The sequence below is a fragment of the Notechis scutatus genome, chromosome 3, assembly GCF_049901735.1.
Source record: "Notechis scutatus isolate UNSWTSFEM ecotype Mainland chromosome 3, rNotScu1.2, whole genome shotgun sequence".
NCBI lineage: Eukaryota > Metazoa > Chordata > Lepidosauria > Squamata > Elapidae > Notechis > Notechis scutatus.
Window position 1 is genome coordinate 1462471 of NC_142011.1, and position 21890 is coordinate 1484360.

The 21890-nt window shown below is 50.1% G+C and overlaps 1 protein-coding gene across 1 annotated transcript in view; it reads left to right on the forward strand.

Annotated features, from left to right (window-relative positions):
* The first annotated feature begins 11310 nt into the window (after nt 1-11310).
* VSTM2L (V-set and transmembrane domain containing 2 like) overlaps nt 11311-21890 on the forward strand; it is an 80328-nt gene continuing 69748 nt past the window's right edge. Inside the window, 1 exon segment of the mRNA XM_087959077.1 lies at nt 11311-11565. The gene's annotated coding sequence lies outside the window, so the exon portion shown is untranslated.

Genomic DNA, 21890 nt, shown 5'->3' on the forward strand with positions numbered 1-21890 from the left:
GACAGTCAGTCTGGGCTTTTCCTTTTAATCCTGCATCCTTCGGAGGAATTGCAGGCTGGCCTAAAGCCCTTGAAAGGCTGACGGGCCCGTCTCCTCTCAGGGTCGAGCTGCTCATTGCCGGATTTTGCAGAAGGCTTGGATGCAAAGCACGAAAGACCATTCATTCTGGGTGATGGGGAAGCCGTGGGCCCCCCGCTGGGAGATTTATTTTTGCAGAAGGGCAGAGCTTGGCAAACATCTCCCGCATGGCTCCGAGGGCACTTTGGCAACAAAAGGAAAGGCAGACCCTGATTGACGAAGCAGATGGATTCACCGAGGATTTGCTTCACAGCTCCTCGGTCTCCAAATCTCTCTTTCGGACTCTGGAATGTACTGCCTCCAGTTTTGGTCACCCCACTATAAAAAAGAGGTTGAGACTTGAGAAAGAGGGCAGGGAAGAACAAGAAAGAGGATCAGGGAACTAATCACCCCCCCTAATCAAATGATGGAACAGAAGTTGCCTTCGGAAGTTGTGGGAGCTTCATCCCTGGAGGCTTTCAAGAAGACACTGGACTGCCATCTCTGTCAGAAATGGTGTAGTAGGGTCTCTTGCTTGGATTGGACTAGATGACCTACCAGGTCCCTTCCAACTCTGTTAATCTGTATCTGTTTATTGAGTCCATTTCTGGTCACCACATTATGAAAAAGATGTTGAGACTCTAGAAAGAGGGCAGAGAAGAGCAACCAGGATGATGAGGGGACTGGAGGCTCAAACATACAACGGACGGTTGCGGGAACTGGGCCTGGCTAGTCTAGGGAAGAAGAGAAGGACCAGGGGAGACAGGAGAGCATATTCCGATATTTGAGGGGCTGCCACAGAGAGGAGGAGGGGGTCAATCTATACTCCAAGGCACCTGAAGGCCAGACAAGGAATAATGGATGGAAACTGAACAAGGAGAGATCCAATCTGGAAATAAGGAGAAACTTTCTGACAGGGAGAGCAATCAACCCATGGAACAGAAGTTGCCTTCAGAGGTTGTGGGAGCTTCATCCCTGGAGGCTTTCAAGAAGACACTGGACTGCCATCTCTCAGAAATGGTGTAGGGTCTCCTGTTTGGGTGGAGGGTTGGACTACATGAGCTCCAAGGTCCCTTCCAGCTCTGTTAATCTGTAAATCTGTGAATGGATCCACAAATGTCCAATTTTATTTTTTTTAATTCTCCGTTGGTTCAAATTCCAGGAAGCCCCTAGAAATAGCAAACCACCAATGTCTTTTTTCTTTTCTTTTTCGCCCTCCCTTTTCCCCTACAATTTACTTCGGTATTTTCTTTTTTATGCTATATTATAAACTAATAAGAATTGTGTAATTTTTTTAAGAAAGAGAAATAGCAAACCACGATGGAATCCGATCTATCGCCAAGGAGGGGAGGGGGAGGCGTTCACGAGAGGCGCCTTTAAAAGTTGACTTTAACCAAAGCAGAAACCTGATAAGATTCTGCCTGGACACCCGGGGATAAATGGCCGGAGGCTGCAGGCTCCATCAACCCTGCGTGGTTGTGAACAACGGGATGAGCGAGACGGGGCGCATGGAAGGAGCGGAAGCTGGGAGCGTATCTGGCAGGAGCTGGCAGGTCGGAAATCTGGCCCACTGCAGATTTCATAGCCACAGGACAGGTGGTGCCAGCCTCAGGCGGGCATCTACAGGGCATGTCCCGAAAGTCAAGATAGCAGCCAAAGCGCTGCCGTCTTGACTCGTCCCTCACTTCTCCTTCTCTCTTTCTCTTTCTTTCACTCTTTCTTTCACTTTCTTTTTCTTTCTCTTTGTTAAAATTTATATCTCTTTCTCTCTTTTTCTTTCTCTTTCTAGTTGTCTTTCTCGCTCTCTTTCACTCTTCTTTCTCTCTTTCTCACTTTCTCTTTCTTTCACTCTTTCACTGTATTTTTCTTTCTCTCTTTCACTCTTTTTCTCTTTCTCACTCTTTATTAAAATTTCTTTCTCTTTCTCTCCCTATTTCTCTCTTTCTCTTTCTTTATTAAAATTTTTCTCTTTCTCTCTCTCTCCCTCTTTCACTCTTTCTCTTTCTTTCTTTATTAAAATTTGTTTCTCTCTTTCTCTTTGTCACTCTTTCTCTCTTTCTCCCTTTCTCTCTCTCATCTCTCTTTATCTCCTTCTCTTTCTTTATTAAAATTTCTCTCTCTCTTTCTCTTTTTCTCTTTCATTCTTTTTCTCCCTTTCTCTCTTTCACTTTATCTCTTTATCTTTCTCTCTATCTCTTTTTACTCCTTCTATATCTGGTAATCTTCCCCCCCCTCTCTCTGTCTCTCTTTCACTCTTTCTCTCTGTCTCTTTCTTTTTCTCTCTCTCTCTCTCTCTTTCTTTCTCTTTCCCCCTCTTGAGCTGATCTTGATCTTGAGCTGCATCTCGGCTAAAGAAGTCCGACAGCAGGAAAAAGGCGGTGGCAATTAGCTGTAACTATTTCATTTTAGTCAAGTGTCCCATTATAATTTGCATTTCACCTTTTAATTGCGGCTGCCGGAGGACACAGGCGCCTGCTGCCTCCCACTTGCCGTATGTAAAATATGCCCGGGTTATAAAATGCAGACAAACGTCTTGGAGAGGGATGGAGCTGGAATCCTTTCAGGGCAAGATTTGATTGATGGAGAGAGATGACGGCTTCTGCATCCGGGCCTCTTCTCCATCTGGGGTTGGGTGAGCCCCTCCTCCTCCTGGGCCGGGGGAGGATCCATCTCGTGGGGAGGGGGGCCCAGAAACATTAGCCACGGTTGGGTAAGGGGTGAGTCATTGGTACCGAGTGATGGCTGGGTGGCAAATGCCACTCAGACCAAGGGATGAATTAATTAGATTTTATTTGGTTGCCCCACTTATACAGGGGACTCTGGGTGGCTGGGAAGATATTAAAAACAGTAAAGTGCATAGACAAGGCAGATGAAACTGCACACAGCAGAGACTGCACAACGGTAATCAGCACAGCCAGAAAATGGGAGAGGGACCCTGGAGGTCTTCTAGTCCACCCCCCCTGCTGAAGCAAGAGAGCCTGCACCAGACCAGTTGGCTGTCTAGTCTCTTCTTAAAACCCCCCAGTGATATGACTCCCAGAGGCCATCCGTTCCACTGATTAATAATCAAGACCTTCCTCCTTATTTCCAAATCAGATCCCTCTTTAATGAGCTTCCAGCCGTTTCTTCTTGCCCTCAGGGGTGGCTTTGGAGAATAGAATAGAACACAAGAGTTGGAAGGGACCCTAGAGGTCTTCTAGTCCAACCCCGCCCCGCCCCCCAGGCAGAAAACTATACCATTTCAGACAAATGCTTGTCCAACCCAAAGGTGCAATTTTAAGGAGGCAACTGGACTGTCTGGTTTTTTCTTTTGAAGGCGTTTCGATTCTCATCCAAGAAGCTTCTTCAGCTCTGACTGGATGGCGGGGTGTGTGGAAGGATTTATATTCCTTGCAGGCAGCCGGTCGTTTGCCTCCTTTTAGAGGGTCATTGAGGCCACTTGGAGGTTTAACTGTGTCCTCAGGGTCACCTGAGAGGCACAAATGGGTGTGGAGCCTTTTGGGAACGGTTGGAAGATGAGGACTGTCTTGGATGAGAAGCGAAACGTCTCCAAAGGAAAACCCCAAAGTCCAGTTGCCTCTTGAAAAAGCACCTTTGGGACAACCGTGACCTGGAGGGCTGAGAAGCTCCCTAAACCTCCAATGATGAAGCACCCACGACTTCTGGTGGCAAGCAGTTCCACTGGTTAATTGTCCTCATTTTAGGAAGTTTCTTTGTATTCCCAGGTTGCTTCTCTCCTTGATCCGTTTCCATCCATTGTTTCTTGTCCTGCCCTCCGGGGATCTTGGAGAATAAGTTGAGCCCCTCCTGTTCTTCATGGCAGACCCTCAAATACTGGAAGACGCCATCATGTCATCCCCCCTCCCAGTGCTTCTCTTCTCTAGACTGGCCATATCCAGTTCTTGCAACCATTCTTGGTGTGTTTTAGCCTCCTACAGGCCCCATGGCTCCTCCTGAGCGCATGGAGCATTTGCCAAAGGCGCATTTCTCTCTTCTAGGGGCCAAAGCTTCGATCTAACCATTGGGGACACTGTCCTGCTGACTTTTTCGACCACGTGCTGCCGACTTTCCTGACCAGGGAAGTGAACATTGCTCAGAGCTCTGTGTGGCATCGTGCATTGCTGGCCCACATCAAGGGCGGATCTTCTTGGCTGCTCTGGGTTCAAAAGGAGACACCCAACCTCCTTTTATTTGCCCCTGATTTATGAGAACAATCCGGACTGCAATATTCACGGCTAAGCAAGGGGATTGCTAAGCGGGACATACTCCATGTAATGACCTTTTGGCCACAGTTGTTAAACGAATCCCCGCCATTAAGTGAATCATGTGGTGGTTAAGCGAATCCGGCTTCCCCCATTGTTGGAAGTCGGTTGGGAGGGTCACCAACGGGGATCACGGGATCTCCGGTCGTAAAGGCAGAACGTCAGAAGGATGATGACGTGGGGAAGCTGCGACAGTTGTGTGAGGACCAGACTTAAGTTGCTTTTTTTTTCAGCGCTGTTATAACTTAAAACGGTCACTAATATGGCATCCAAGGCTGACAGAATGGTTGTCAGTTAAGGACTCCCTGTGTTTTTCCCCACGACAACAACCCTGTGAGGTGGGTGTGCTGAGAGAGAGGGACTGAGGGAACCTTAGCAGTTTTCTAGCCCAAGGACACCCAGCCGTCTTTCATGCCTAAGATGGGACTAGAACTCCCCGTCTCCTGGTGATTGGCCCAAAGTTATCCAGCTGGCTTTCATGCCTAAGGCGGGACTAGAACTCACCGTCTCCTGGTGATTGGCCCAAAGCCACCCAGCCGTCTTTCCTGCCTAAGGCGGGACTAGAACTCCCCGTCTCCTGGTGATTGGCCCAAAGCCACCCAGCCGTCTTTCCTGCCTAAGGCGGGACTAGAACTCCCCGTCTCCTGGTGATTGGCCCAAAGCCATCCAGCCGGCTTTCCTGCCTAAGATGGGACTAGAACTCCCCGTCTCCTGGTGATTGGCCCAAAGCCACCCAGCCGGCTTTCCTGCCTAAGGCGGGACTAGAACTCCCCGTCTCCTGGTGATTGGCCCAAAGCCATCCAGCCGGCTTTCCTGCCTAAGGCGGGACTAGAACTCCCGTCTCCTGGTGATTGGCCCAAAGTCACCCAGCTGGCTTTCCTGCCTAAGGCGGGACTAGAACTCCCCGTCTCCTGGTGATTGGCCCAAAGTCACCCAGCTGGCTTTCCTGCCTAAGGCGGGACTAGAACTCCCCGTCTCCTGGTGATTGGCCCAAAGTCACCCAGCTGGCTTCCATGCCTAAGGCGGGACTAGAACTCACCGTCTCCTGGGGATTGGCCCAAAGCCATCCAGCTGGCTTCCATGCCTAAGATGGGACTAGAACTCCCCGTCTCCTGGTGATTGGCCCAAAGCCACCCAACTGGCTTCCATGCCTCATGATGCTACTTGGGACTCAGTAGAATTGAGCAGCTGAATTCAGGTCAGGGACCACAGGTTGAAATATTAGAAGATGGAAATAAACGCTGCCCCTAAGGAGCTTCCTGGGGCCCCTATTGCCTCCCGGCTGCCTCCAAGCAGCAGCAGGGCCAGGCGCCGTGAGGGGGCACCATCCATGCCCTGCCCGGCCCCTGGGCCAGCCGGGAATCGCCTGCCCATGAGACGGGTTTCAACCACCCAGCAGCTTCCAGCAAACTTTTTCCGAGAAACCTTCGGAAGCCGGATTTGCAGCTAGGGAGAAGCTGCCTGTCACTCACGGGACCCCGAAGAAGCCACGTGCCTCGGCCCCCTCCTAGGAGATCTCTCCGTTCGGAATAGAGCTGGAACGGACTGGAAGGTTTGTGAGTTGATCAGAAGACAAAACACAAGGAGAGTGAAAATAATGGGAAACTAAGGAGGAAAAATGGAATAAATAGGGCTGGAAGGGGCCTTGGAGGTCATCTAGTCCAACACCCCCGCTCAAGCAGGAGACCCGAGACCATTTCAGACAAGCAGCTGTCCAGCCTCTTCTTAAAAGCCTCCAGTGATCCCCCCCCCAACCTCTGGAAGCAACTTGTGTTTCCACCAATTAATTGTCCTCCCTGTCAGGAAATCCCTCCTTAATTCCAAGTTGCTTCTCTTTTTGATGAGTTTCCATCCCTTGTTTCTTATCTTCCCTTCTGGTGCTTTGGAGGACAGGTTGATCCCCCCCGCCGCCCTCTTCTTTGGGGAAGCCCCTCAAATCCTGGAAGGCTGCTCCCTGTGTCTCCCCTAGTCCTCCTTGTCATGAAACGGACATCCCCAAATCCTGCAACTGTTCTCCATAGATTGGAGCCTCCAGGCCTTTCATCCTCCCGCTTTCCCTTCTCTGCACTTCTTCCAAAGTCTCAACCTCTTTTTTGGGAATGTGGGTTGACCCAAACTGGTTGCAGGATTCCAGGCGTGGAATCTTCTTACTATCAGGCGTTACAAAGCGGAACTGACACTTCACGTGAATTGAACTCTGTTTACGCAGCCAAGATTTGCACTCGCTTTTTTGTCTGCCACCGCACACGGCTGGCTCCTGTTGAAGGGATCATCCCCGAGGACTCCAAGGTCCCTCTCGCAGTTGCTCTTTTTTGATCTGGACTTGTATCTTTTAGTTTTTCCTTCCTGGCTTTTCTCCACGTTAAATTTCATGTTGTTGGCCAGGCTTGCTCCAGTCTGTGGAGATCCTTCTCGGCAAGCCTGCAAAATGTTGCCTTGTGCCAGGAGACGGACCTCCCCTTCTGTGTTAAAAGATAAAGGTTTTCTTTTTTTTTATCTGGGGACCCTGACATGGGGTTGGCGCCCACTGCGCTGCCTCTTGCCCCAAACTGGCCGGGGTTAAGAGCCAATCGGTGTAAATGCCTCTCCCTCCCCTCCCCCCTGGCAGTGATGGATGAGTGAAGGCCGCCACACACAGCTTCCCCCTCCCTCCCCTCACACGGTGAAGGATTTCCAATGCTGGCTTTAATTTATTTTTAAATGAAATTTGCTATTGATTCTGGATTAAAAGAGCCGATCTCAGAGCAGTTGCTTCTGACAGCGCTGCCAAGGCGAGACATGGCACTCTCTAGGGCAGGAAGAAAAACCATCCCTGGAACTGTAAAGCCTTTGATTCAGTGGTACACGACAAACTACTCCTAAAAATAAAATCCTATGGTATCTCTGGACAACTGAATAACTGGATAGAAGCATTCCTGTCAAACAGACAACAAATGGTCAAAATTGGGAGCATCCTATCAAATTCTGTACCTGTCAACAGTGGTGTCCCCCAAGGGTTCTAGGACCAACTCTCTTCATACTCTACATAAACGACCTCTGTGATCATATTAAGAGCAATTGCGTTCTCTTCGCTGATGATGTAAAGCTGTTCAATACCACAGACAATACTGCTACCCTACAAAAGATCTTGACTATGTATCCGAATGGTCAAACAAATGGCAACTTCAAATCTCAACAAATAAATGCTCTGTCTTACATATTGGCAAAAAGAATCAGAAAATAAAATACAAGCTGAATAGTCAAGATCTTGTTGATGATCCAAGCTCTGTCAAGGACCTTGGAATACTCACCTCTAATGATCTAAGTGCTAGAGCCCACTGTAACTACATAGCCAAAAAGGCATTAAGAGTTGTTAACCTAATCCTACGTAGCTTTTTCTCTGGTAATATCACACTACTAACCAGAGCATACAAAACATTTGCTAGACCAATACTCGAATACAGTTCATCAGTCTGGAATCCACACTACGTATCTGATATTAGCACAATTGAGAAAGTCCAGAAATATTTCACAAGAAGAGTTCTCCACTCCTCTACTCGCTGTAGAATACCTTATGCCACCAGACTTGAAATTCTAGAACTAGAAAACCTTGAATTACGCCGTCTTCGGTCTGACTTAAGCATGGTATACAAAATCATACATTGCAATGTCCTACCTGTCAATGAATACTTCAGCTTCAACCATAACAACACAAGAGCACACAATAGATACAAACTCAAAGTAAACCGCACCAAACTTGATTGCAGGAAATACGACTTCAGCAATAGAGTGGTCAATGTCTGGAATACTCTACCCGACTCTGTAGTTTCTTCCCCAAACCCCAAAAACTTTAACCTTAGACTGTCTACTATTGACCTCACCCCTTTCCTAAGAGGTCTGTAGGGGGCGTGCATAAAGCGCACCAACGTGCCTACCGTCCCTGTCCTATTGTTTCTCTTATTCTTTATTTTTCTTATATGTAACCATTTCATGTATTCACAACTATGTATACATTTATACTTATTGTCTTGTAAACAATTGGCAAATCAAATAAATAAATAAAAATAAAAACGAAAGCCAGCCTCTCCCCCTCCCCAATTAACCCTCCTCGGTTCTTTCTCACCCAGGCTGAATAATTGGGGTTGGGGGGGTTGGCTGGCCCTCCCTCGTGGCCTGTTGGGGATAGATGGGCAAAGGCTGGCCTTCCTAGTGGCCGAGGAGCTCTGATGCCCAGGACAGACTCCGACGGTGCCTGCCTTGACAGCCTCTTCCAGCCACTCTCGGAGACCCAGAAAGGGGGTCTCCCTTTGAGCAGACTTCCTCCTGAGGAGAGGGACGCTTTTTAAAAAAAATCAGTTTTTTTAAAAAAAATTTACTAGTACAAACAATTCGTCTTCCATTTAACGGTGTATCGTCTGGGGTCAGATCCCTTGTGCGACAATAATCAAAATTACTATCGTATTCATTACATTGATATCAGTTCTTTGTTGTTATCTTGCTATTCATCGACATAAGATCTCTTACACTGTAACAATAACATGTTTAGGTCGTCACTTATAGTATAGTATGTATAATATATCTATGTAATATATAGGGAGCAGCAGCTGTGCAGCGGACAAAAAAAGGCTCTACAGAGAATCATTCAAACTGCCCAGAATATCAATCAGGCTCCAGCTACCAGCCCTGCACGACATCTTTGCCTCTCGCTGTTTGAGGAAGTCGCACAACATTCTCAGAGACTCTTCCCATCCTGCTCACAATCTTTCTGAAGCTGTTGCCTTCTGGCAGGAGATATAGAACAATTAAAACTCGGACCACACGAGTTTTCTGAACAGTTTTTATCCCAGAGCTATAATTGTACTTAACAATGAACTTAAGGACCACCATCAGTTAACTGTTGGACGGTATTACTTGGTCTGTGGTGTGGAGGCTTGTGTGTTTTTTAGGAGGCGGGGAATTTTGGCGGGTGTGTGTGTGCGTGTTTGGGGATTGTCATGTGTGTGTGCATGTTGAGTCTGGTCTCTGGGTGTTATGTGAATTTCGTTGTATGTGTATACATACAATGACAATAAAAAATTCAATTCAATTCAGTATCTATCATTATAACAATCCTTACCATGTTTAATTCTATTAAGATATTTCCCTTCTTTCACTACTCTATTAGCTATTTCTTGCTTTCATGTTTTTCCTCTAGCCATCAATAAAATAGTTCCCATATCTTATAAAGTTCAGTTTGCTCCTTCTCTTTAATTGCAAGTCTTAATCTGTTCATTTCTGCACATTCTCATATTTTCCTAATCCCATTTTCGTCAGTCAGAATCTCTTTCTTTGATTGTTCTCCCCATCAGAAAGTTTCTCCTTATTTCCAGGTTGAATCTCTCCTTGTTCCATTTCCATCCATTCTTCCTTGTCTGGCCTTCAAAGGTGCTTTGGAGAATAGATTGACCCCTTCCTCCTCCTCTCTGGGGCAGCCCCTCAAATATTGGAAGGCTTTTATCCTGTCTCCCCTGGTCCTTCTCTTCCCTAGACTAGCCAGACTAGACAACCCTGACATTTTTTTGGGGTGTGTGTGTGTGCAGAGACCACTGATTGACAGCACACACACACCCCATCCAGGACTGGCTCTGCCTTTCTCCAGGGGGATCCTCACAGCTGCTCCAGATCAAACTATTTAGAGATAAGAGAGTAAGTTTGCAAGGAGGAGGAGGAAGAGGAGGAGGAGGAGGGAAAGAGGAGGAGGATTTTGGTGTCCTTTGAGCTTTGTTGTTTTCTTGCAGATGTTTCATGACCCAACTGGGCTCCTACTACCCAGCTACTCCTACCAACTGTACATTTATAGCCCAATTTGATGCCAGGCTAAAATTTGGCCTCAGGCAGATGGAGGATCTCTCTCCACCCTGCCGGGGTTTCTCTGATGGGGGGGGGTGGTGCAGGGTCACAGAGAAACTCCCCAGGCTGCCTGATGCAAGGGAAGGCCATCCCCACAGAAACCCCAGACAGGGTGAAGAGAGATCATCCATCCGGCCCACAGGCAGAATTTGGGCCTGGCGTAATTTGGGCTATGAATACCAATCGCCGCTGGAGAAAAACGTGGAGGCCCATTTTTAGCAGTAGCAACTCTTAGCTACAGGGAGGGTTCCCTTCCACCCGTGGCCCATTCCCACGTTACCCCAGGCGATCTTGGCTTAGAGTTTGACCTTGTGGGGCTTCAGGGGAAGTCAAGCCAGGAAGAGGGGGGGGGGGGGCTGGGCTCAGGCTGTCCCGCAGTCCTAAGAGAGCTGCTGAGTGCAGTCACGGGTTCCGCACAGCCGCCGTGGGAACGCAGCCGGGTCGAGGCGGGAGGGCGCTGTCCGCGGGCGAGGTGCTGAACTGGCGAGTCCGTCCAGGATGGCGAGGCGACCGCGAAGGCGCTTCGCTTAACGGCTGCCCGGGCGCAGACTGGGGGGGGGCGCGCAGCTCAGCCAGGCTCGTGGCCGGGCGCGCGTGCCCAGCAACGGGCTCCAGAGCCAAAGCGGCGCCCGCGGGCGCCAGCAGAACAACGGGCGCCCGAGAAGGAGCGTTTCTTCTCTTACCTCCACCCCACCCCGCGGGAGAGACTGAGCCGGGGGGGAGGGTGGCACGCGGGGTCCCGCGGGGAAAAAAGGGGTGGGGGCAGCCCTCCCACCCCTTGCTGGAAAGTGGGGAGCCAGATTCAGCCCGCCCCCTCCATTCGCCGACTGGAAAACCCCACTCGCGCCCCCCTTCCAAAAGGGAGGACGGGGAGGAGACGCTGCCCGCCTGCCTGCTCGGTCCCGGGCTTCGCGTGCCCGCTCTGCCCCCACCCCTCCGCCCACGGGCAGGCAGGCAGCCCCCTCCTCCGCCCGCCCGCCCGCCGGGGCTTTGGAAAGGTCCCCTCGGAGAAACTTTCGCGATCAATCAAGCTCTGCTCCGGATCCCTCCGCCGGCGCGCAAGAGAGCCGGGAGCGCGCGCGCGTGGGAGAGCGAGGGAGAGCGAGAGAGTGACAGCCGCGGCACGGCGGCGCCCTCCGCCGTAGGGAAGAGTCCCGCAGTCTCGGGCTGGCGAGCGGAGGAGCAGGCGGCGGCGGCGGCGGCGGCTGCTCGGCTCGGCTCCCCACCACCCCGGATGTGAGAGGCGGCCCGACAGGGGAGCAGGATGGGGGCGCCTTCGGCCTGACCCTGGCGCTCTGCCACTCGCTGGGGCTCTACCTGCAGCTCGGCGCCGCTTCGCGACCCCCTTCGCAGTGGGAGAACCAGATCTCGGGCAACGGTGAGTCGGGAGCGGGGCGGGGGGGTAGGAGGGCTGTGAAAGCAAGGGGTGGGTCGGTGGGTCTCCCCCTTCTCCACGATCGTTCCCCGGCCGGCTGTCATGCGTGGCCCGGCTCCCCATTCCCAGGGGTCCCCCGTCCCCCACCGTGCCTGGGATCCTTGCCAGGGGCCCTCCCAGCCCCTGGGGAGGTTTCGCCACCGGGTGGGCTGAGCTCTCGGCTGCTCCACGCGGGCGGGTGGGGGCGCCCGGGTGCCGCGGAAGACAGCCTGGCTTGGCGCGCGCCCCGTGTCTCGTGGGGGCGGGGGGGGTGTTGCGCCCCGTCGGCTAAGGCCGTCCGTCCGTCCGTCCGTTGGCTGAGTTGGCCGGGATCTCTCGGGACTCGGCTGCGGCCGAGAAAGAGGCTCCGTCGTGCTGCCGGGGAGGGAGCGGGCCGTGTCACCCGGGGTGGGGGACGCGGGGAGGGAGAAGCGCTCCCCCTCCCTCGCTTTGTCTTCGAGAGCGGCCGGGGCTGCTAGGGTCCCTTGCAAGGTGGCTCCCTCCCAGGAAGAGTTTGCGGGGGTGGGGAGACACACCAGGAACGAGGCAGGTGCTGCTTGGGGAGGGGTGGTCGGCAAGCGACCCTCGCCCCTCTGCGCTGTCTCGGGAAGATCAGCCCCGGTTCCTGCCTGGAGGGGCTGGGTGTCCCCGCCCGATTTTCCGACCGTCCCCTCCCTCCCTCCCTCCCTCCCTTCCCCGGGTCGCTGAAGACCTCTTCCCTTCTTTGTGTGCGAACGTTAAAGGGGGTGGGGGTTATTCCCCATTTCCCCGGTCCCCCCCCCAGGCAAGGCAAGCGCCTCGGATGCCCCCTTCCAGGACCGGCTGGTCTGCCCAGCCCTTTTGCCCACCGCCCACCTTCCCCGGCCTTTAGGCGCCTCGTGGGCGAAGGGCCTGGGTAGGGCGGCTCCAGAGAGATTGGGGGGGGGGGCTTTGCCAACAAAGACCCTCTGGGCTACCAGGAGCTTTGGGCGAGGGTCGGCGGGGAGACCTCCTCGCTTGACCCTCTTTCCAGGTGCTTCTTCCCCCCAAACAAAACCGGGGTGGGACTTTTTCCCTTCTTCTTCTTCTTCTTCTACTGTGTGAGAATGTGGTCATTTGTGCCCGGCGTTTCTTTCGGGACAAGAGCGACGGGAAGGGGACGAGGCTGGCCTGAAACGGAGGAGCAGAACCGACGGGCTGTGCGCTTGGGTGCCGCCACCCACCCATCCTCTTCCTCCCCATCCCTTGTTGGCTTCCTCTGGTCTTCGCCCCCTTTGCATAGGAGAGCCCGCTGGCAGCGAAGGAAGCCGGATTAGCAACTGGTGGGTCGCTTAGCCCCTCTCACCCCTCCCCGAGGGTCCCAGGGGTTGCATAAGCCTCCGAGGCCAGGAGGGCGGGCGGGCGGGCGGGCGAGAGGGCAGAGCGCCCAACCTCCGCCTCTTGCAACCCACGTTTCTCTGGCGAAATCCGGCGAAATCCTCTGGCGACATTCGCATCCTTGTCCTGTCCTGCAGGCCGCGGGGACCTCCTGCGACGCGCCAACTTTTCGGGGGCTCCTCCGGGACCCTCCCGGCCTTCCCTTCTTCGGTACCCGCTGGAGAGCCCTTTCTTGGGGGCTGTTTAGAGAGGAGGAGGGAGGGCAGTTCGGCTTGGGCAGGGGGCGGCGAGGAGCGCCCAGACGTTGCAACGCCTCCGTCGCCCGGCGCTCCTGCAGCCAGTCTCGCTCCATCGCGGCGGCAGCACCGTTAGATTGAACGGAGGCCACGAAGGGTGTGGAGTAACTGGGATGTTTATCCGGAGCTTATGGCTTATTTATTTATTTGCTTGCTTTATTTGCTTATTGGTATCCCGGAAGGAAAGGAAACGTCGTCTCGGCTGGAAACGAACCGGCGGGTGTTTAGCTGACTGGGGTTTGGTCCTTCGGGGGTTTGCTGGTCCGTGGAGAAGGGGGCCAGGAGAGGAGAATTGAGGAGGTGGAATAGAAGCTGGCTGTGGTTCTAAGGGTTGGGTTCCTTTGGCCTGTCGTCCATAACCTTAACCCTAACCCCTAGCCCTGATGAGGTCACCTAGTTGGGTCATGAAATGCCTGCAGGGGGAAAAAAACCCAAACTCAGAGAGCATCAATGACCCCACAGTCCTCCCCCCTCCCCCTCTGCAAACTTCTTCCGCTCCTTCCACCGCTGATGATGTTCTCTAGTTGGGTCATGAAATATCTGCAAGAGAGCACCACAACCAAGGACCCCACAATTCGACCCTGAGCTTATAGACATTCAATCCTTCTTCTCCTTTTTTTCTCCTTCTCCTTTCCTTCCTGCTCCTGCTCCTTCTGCTCCTTGTCCCTTCTAGCACTGATGATGTTCCCTAGTTGGGTCAGGAAACATCTACAAAAAAAACAACCCCTCCAAGAATAGAAAACACCAAGGACCTCTCAGTTCTCCTCTTCCTCCCTCCTCCTCCTCTTCTCTACAAACCCCGCTCCTTTCTAGCACTGATGATGTTCCCTACTTGGGTAAGAAAACCCCCAAGCTCAGAGAGCGCCAGGGACCCCACAGTTGAACCCCGAGCTACAGATATTCTGTCCGTAGCCACAATCCTAGCTGGCCTGAAGTGAAGGACTCTGCCAAAACTTGCCTTTTGCTGACCACGCCTGGGTTGGGGAGAGAGCAGCCCCCGGATATTCTGGGCAGGGGGGACATTATATATTGGCTGGATTCGCTGGGTGGTTCTGTTCACACAGAATGTCGTTCCCAAACAAATAAACCCTTTGCTGAGGAGTTGGCCTAGATCAGGGGTGTCCAACCTTGGTAACGTTAAGCCTGGAGGACTTCAACTCCCAGAATTCCCCAGCCAGCAAAGCTGGCTGGGAATTCTGGGAGTTAAGTCCTCCAGGCTTAACGCTACTTGCTTGACACCCTACCTAGACCCTGCAGCCTGCCGAAAGGAAGAAGGTGGGTTGTTAGAAGACTTAAATCGCTTGTGGGAATCCGTTTCAGGCCTCAGCAGAGTCAGGAACACTGCAGCTGGGCGAGGACTCACCGCTCAGACTGTTAGGGCCTGAGTTCAACACATGCCAGGGGTGAAGTGCCGCGGGTGGGCGGGCAGGGAAGAGGCGAGAGGCTTGAGGGGGTGGGCAAGCAGCCTAAAAAAAGGGACAGATCCGTTCAGGAGATCCTGCATTCAAAGATAGGAAGAAGGGATCCCTCCCAAATCTGGAGAGATTGACCCAAAAAACACTTCAGAATAAACAAAGTCTGTCCATTCCTTTTTTTAAAAAAAACAACAACAGTTTATTGATATATTTTTCTTAACATACAGAAGTGCTTGATGAACAGCGTATTGTCTGGGTTAATTTAACCCATCTATATTTATCTTATCTATCTAAAAGCGAAATACCCCTCACGCATCTTCACAAAATCTCCAGAACCGTCAAGCCTACAAACTTGAAATTTGGCCCATAGGTTCCTCTTGGCTTCTAGGGGCTCACTAAGAAAGGATTTTGCGAAATGACCATCAGAACATTCAGAGCATTTTCTATATTATTATTATTAACACGCTCTGATGCTAAGGAGTTCTGCTCCCTCTCCCCACCTGGAAAGAAATCTGTTCTAAATACAAAATACAAGCAGAAGAGTTTCAGTTTCAGTTTCACAACAGCACCCAGCAGCTTTAGTCCAGAACAGTTGAGCTAAGCCACGCCCAGGCTCTTTGCTGTCTCCTCCTTGCTCACATAGCAAATACTCTTTCAGTTTCCAAACAGCCCTCAACTCTCTCCCACACTGACAGGACGCTAGCCAGATGAAAACCGATGGATGCTGGTAGGCAGAGACAGATTTTTTCTCTCCTTATTTTCCTCCCCAAAAACTAAGCCCCACCACAGAGTTTCATAATGAAGCACGGGTATCCAGCTAGTATAATAATATATTAAACATAAGACATACATAATAGTATTTTCCCCCTTTCTGATTTCTCAATTCTGTCCATTCCTAAGTGTCTTTCTAAAGGGGGCGGGGGATATGTTGGAGCCTCCTCTGTTGCACGCTGGTCCTCGGTTCAGCCCTGGAAAGGAGGGGCCAGGGGTGTGCCAGGCGTGGGGGACTCACGGAGGTGAACTCTCAAGTGCGAAATACCCTTGTGGTTTGCAAAGCCCCTCATTTCCTGCCAAGGCAATTCCAGAACGGTGACGCTGGAGGGCTGCTTATTTGTACAGCGGATTATTTTGCAGCCGAAGGAAAGATTTACTTTATTTTTTTTATTTGATTTGTCAATCGCTTACAAGATAACAGGTATAAGTATAAACATAGTTATGAATACATGAGATGGATACATATAAGAAAAATGAAAAGAAACAATAGGACAGGGACGGTAGGCACGATTGGTGCGCTTATGAACCGGGCCGGTTCTTTCCCAGACACAGACACGCATCGTAGGACAAACCTGGATCAGAAATGAGATGCCGGGCTGAGCACCCAGAGACCATATTTCCCCCGAGTGACACTTAAAAAGGCAGAAAGAATATAATATTTGTAAAATAATTCCAACACATAATGCTTCATATAATAACTGCATCCAGAATTGCCTTTGTCCAGAACTGGAAACAAGACAATACTCCTTCTGATATAATGATAATTAAAAAAATGGTTTTAGAATGTGCAGAGATGGATAGGTTATCGGTGGAATTAAAGGGTTGAGAAGAAATGGAGTACTATGAGATTTGGAATTTATGGTACAATTGGTTAAAAGGTAGATGCAAAGCCCATAGATGAAGGGTATGTAGAAGCTATAGTAAGTTAAAATAAATACAGTTTGTAAGTTTGTAAGTATTTGGTTTGTGTTGAATGTAAAAAACAAATAGGTAATATATAGTAGCAACCTACATAATTAGAAAGTATGTCAATGTGAGTGAACACCGATATTGAAACGCTGTAATGAGTGGAAATGTGTTTTTAGGATGAAAATATGATTAATAAAATTTATTTTTAAAATTTTTTTAAAAAGGCAGAAAGAAGCATCACATTAAAAGTGACCTCCAGCCTTCCCCTGCCACACACACACGCACACACACACACCAAATTCGACAACCTCCTAATGGGTTAAAGTATTGAAATCAATGCAACTCAACATGGGTGGGTTTGCAACGAGAGGAGTGGATGGGGTGGAGTGGGCTCTCCTAGGAGAGTTGAGGAACCAAAAAGGCCCCTTCCTTTGATCTCCACTCCTGAGCAGAACCAACACAGGTACTGTTAGGAATATAAGTCACCTAACAGATATTTGGGTTAGAAATATATAAACCAGGATAGACATTTTAATACTGCTTCTTTAAGGGAATCATAAAAGTGTAATTAGGTGTGGTTTCTGAAACGGCCATAAGATGGAGCCAGAAACCTGGTTTGTTTTAGTCTAAGTCTCAGAAGAGAGTGTGAGTCAGTCTCTGTTTCCTTCTGTCGGAGAGTATTGCCGTTCCTCCATTTAATAATTGACTGGTATTCTGGATTTGATGTAAGTCGGATACTGAACTGTTTTTGACACTGGAATTTGTTATTGGATTATCCCTGGACTAAAAACTGACTGATCTGAACCTGTGAATGACTTTGGACTGCTTATTTTGAACTTTGCTTAAAACCTTTATTGGAAGTAAAAAACCTACATTTAATGTTCAGTGTATCTGTGTGCTGTGTGTGTATTATTCAAACACTTCTCTCAAATACGTCTCCCTGTATGCGCTCATTCTCCTAACGGGGAATTACCTCAACAGGTACTCAGAGAGCAACTTTTAATTTCAGGCTTTGGAGACCAATTGCTCAAACTGCCCCCAACTGCCTCACCCCCTTGCAGATGGATCTCCCCATTGATTGCCAAGAAGCGATTTGACTCTTCCTTGAAGTTGGCGGGGGGCTGGGGCTTCTTAACCAGGGCAAAGAGAGCTGAGGAAGGGGTTGCTACAACCTATGGAGACCTGGGGAAGCACCTGCTCCCTGCTCTTTTTTCCCCAGGAAGAGGCCCTCCCCCCACTCACACACGGGAGGGTCCCTTACTGCCCATTTCTGCATCCACTCGTTTTTGCAAGCCTCCGAGGACGCTGCGAGGTGTTCTGTCACGAAAGGGAGCCCTAGTGCCAGCCCTTGGACTTCTATGCCACTTCACAGCTCTCTCTCAGCCCCTGAGGCCCCCCCCACTCTCCCCCTCCCCCGGGCAGGATGCGTGGTCCAGGCAATTGGCACGATGCAGTTCCAGCTGCTTCGCAAAATGAACGCTGGAGATATATCTATATCCTTGGTATACCCATATCATCTGTACCTCAATCATCTATTCCGTATGTATTTATTTATCTTATTCTGTATTTATTTATTTAGAGATTTGCGTGGCTGTCCACTCGCTTTCAGTGAGCCTAGGGAGCTTTCAAAAAGAAAATCTACCTACCTATCTATATCACTATGTAAATCATAGGAGAGGGAGGAGGAAGAGGAGAGGGAGAGGGAGGAGGAGGAGGAAGAGAAGGAGAGGGAGAAGGGAGAGGAGAAGGAGGGGGAGGAGAAGGAGGGGGAGGAGAAGGAAAGGGAGGAGGAGGAAGGAAGGGAGAGAAGGAGGAAGAGGAGAGGAGCAGAAAGGGAGAAGAAGCAGAAACAGAAGGAGAGACTAGACGACTTTAAAAAATAAATCTGTCTATATACAGTATATTACTATATACAGTACAGCATAACACCTACGTGTCTATATATCTATATCTATATCATGTCATCTATCTGTCTATATGCCCTCATCCTGTATGTATCCTCGGTCCTTTTTGCAAACAATCGAGAATAAGAAACGGCGCAACGATACAATAGGATCGGATCTACAGTCATTGAATGGGGATTTAAATAGGAAAGGGAAAAAAAAAAGACTCTTTTCTCTCAGGGTGAGCTGTCTTCTATTGCTGATGTCAATCATCCAGCCCATAAATCAGCTGCTCTCCCCCTCTTCCCCCCCCCACCCAGAAAAAAAAAAACCCCGAGCGCTTGACTTCAAAAGAGCTTGAGGTCGAACTTGTTATGTAAAACAGCTCTTCCTCCTTTATTAAATGCCGCAGAGAATATCCGAGGTTGGCATCTTCTTCAGGCGGTTGAGCACCATCAGGATGGGCAAAGGGGTCGAGGGAGGCCTGGAGAGACCCCCCCCCCCTCCCCTCCCCTCCTGTCCCGGAGGTCCTGAAGGCCTCCGGGTGGCTGGGTGTGGGTGCGAATCCCACCTAAACCAAGCACCCCCCCCAATTCCAGCAGGTTTTGGCCGTGTGTGTGTGAAAAACACACCCAGAGATGTGCGAAGTTTTCCTTTCGCCTTTTATTTTAACAAAAACAAAAACAAAAACATCCAGTTGGTGCCTTTGGGAGAAATCAAAGCCGGCCCACCCACCCCAGACGATGACCTTTATATTCTAGGGCAGGGGTCTCCAACCTCACTGGCTGAGGAATTCTGGGAGTTGAAGTCCACAAGTCTTAAGGCTGGCCAAGGTTGGAGACTCCTGTTGCTTTTGTTGTGACCCCCCCCCGCCCGATCCCCCCCCCCAATATTAAGTTTAGCTGCAAAACAGCAGCCTGCTTGTCCCTGTTTGGGGTGGGGTGGGGGAATCCAGGTGGTATTTCTGAGAATGGGGGGTCTTTCTGCCCTGCCCACCCCCAGAATCCGAGCCGGATTCTCTTCTCTGCCCAGTTTGCCAATCCTGAAGACTGGGCCCTTGTTCCTGGTTCGGCCCCTCCTGCCCCACTTCCCCTCCAGGGGGGTCCTACAAGCCCCCCGATTGTGCAGGGCACCCAGGCACGTACAGCCCCCTCTAGGCGCCCCCTTCTCTCTGCAGGCAGCAAGCCCCCTGCCTGCCTGTTTCACGTCCCAGGGAAGGTCACACTTTCTTTTATGGATTGGATTTGTCAATCGCTTGCAAGATAGCAGGTATAAGTATAAACATAGCTATGAATACATGAAATGGGGACATATAAGAAAAAGAAACAATAGGACAGGGATGGTAGGCACGTTGGTGCGCTTATGCACGACCCCCTACAGACCTCTTAGGAAAGGGGTGAGGTCTCCAGGCCCACCTCCTCCTCCTCCTCCTCCTTCCTCCTCCTCCTCCTCCTTCACCACCATCACCCCTTCCATCTCCTGCTCCTCCTCCATAACACTTCCTCTCCTCCTCCTCCTCCTCCTCCTCCTATATAACCCTTGTCCTTTCCTTCTTCCTCCTCCTCCATAACACTTCCTATTCTTTCTTTCTTATTTTTGGTAAATTTTATTTGAGTTTTCACAAAAAGAAGCACAATTAAAACATCTTTTTTGAAAGCAGCATAATCCCGGGTTACATTTCTTGGTGCAGACACATTTTCAGGTTCATGCTCATTTTTATATTCTATTCCATATCTTATTACAATTTTACATTTTGTACATAGCTTGTCCCCTCTTTTAATTTCCTCAGTTTTATTATATTTATTTCATCTCAATTCAAATCGTTATATTTATATTTTTTGTCTGTCCTGTTTCAATTGTCTATTATCTTTTCTCATTAAACAAAATTTCTCCTGTGATCACTGATTGGAGTATGACGCCTTTATATCTTTCCCCTAAAGTTATAACACTCAATATAATACATAGCTTCCATTTGGACTCTGTTTGGTACATTCTTAAACTACACACAATATTCTTATAAAAAATAAAAAATTATAAATGTATATAATTAAAACAACATTCCATTCCAATTCAATTCCATCATCAATATTAAAATTCATTAAAGTCTTAAGATTTTTCACGTTACTTTTCAATTAAGTATCATACCTCTATGGGAACAATTATTAGCTTTCCATAATCAATTCCCCCCCTCTTCACTTATATTTTATAAAACATTGACTAATTAAAGTGTTCCCATTCCTAACACTTCCTCTTCTTGTTCTCCTCCTCCTTCTCCTCCTCCTCCTGCTACATAACCCTTCTTCTCCTCCTTCTCCTTTCCCTCCTCTTCCATAACACTTCCTCTCCTCCCCCCCTCTCCATTTTTCATAACCTTTCTTCTCCTCCTCCTTCTCTTCCCCCTTCCCCCACTCTTCCACTCCCCAGCAAAGACCTTCAAGCCAGCCTTTCTCACACTTGCAGGCTTCTCGTAAATGCCAGCCTGGCTGCAACCTCCCTGGTTGCTCCTCCGTGGGAATCTTCCTGTCCAAGCAGACTCTGGTTAGAGAACTTGGACGGAGGTCTCCCATAGAGGGGGGCTGGTTGGTCAGCCACTTCTAGCGGCGTCTCTGGGCAGAGCTGCCCCAGCAGCCTCTCTTGGGTGTTCATTTTTCATGGATGCTCCTCCTGTTAATCACATGTCTAATCAATGAAATGCAGGTAGGTCAAGTCTAGGGAAGAGAAGAACTTGGGGTGACAGGGTAGTATCTTCTCATATTTGAGGGGCTGCCCCAGAGAGGAGGAGGAGGAAGGGGTCCAAGGCACCTGAAGGCCAGACAAGGAAGAATGGATGGAAACTGAACAAGGAGAGATTCAACCTGGAAATAAGGAGAATTTTTCTGACAGTGAGAACCATCAACCGATGGAACAGAAGTTGCCTTCGGAGGTTGTGGGAGTTTCATCCCTGGGGCATTAAAGAAGAGACTGGACTGCCATCTGTCAGACATGGTGTAGGGTCTCCCGCTTGGGTGATGGGTTGGACTAGATGACCTACAAGTTCCCTTCCAACTCTGTTAATCTGTATCTGTAAGTCTCTCCATATTCTCCAACCTTGAACAATATCTTTGAGTCCTTCTCTGCTCTGGCCGGTGTCTGCTTTCAATGGTGCCCAGCCACCAGAGTTCTTTTGCCGGCCTGGTTTCCTTTGACCGCAAACGCTTCCCAGCATAAAATGCGGCGTCCGGTGAATTCCCCGGCATGACGCAAGCCTAAAAAGTGAGGCGCAGTTTCACGATTTCTGCCTTCCAGGGGGGGACGGGGTCGGTGCGATGATGCGCTGCAGGAGTTGGTGCTTTTCCAAACGGTGCGTCATCCGATGGACTTCTGCGTCTCACCTCCCACAAAAAAAACTCCTGGTTGGATGGGTTTCCAACCGCAGTCCACTTTGTGCTGCTGCAACTGCAAGGCCTCTGTGTGTGTGTGTGTGTGCGCACACGCGTGCGTGCGTTGTGTATTTTGTGTATGTGTGGAGACGCTTCTCCATCTCAAGAGCTGCTACAATTTCTGCAACTTCTCAGCGTTTGGACGCACAGCAGGACCAGATTCTCTCTCCCTCTCCCTCCCTCTCTCCTCCCTCTCTCCCTCTCCCTCCTCCTCCCTCTCCCTCCCTCCCCCTCTCT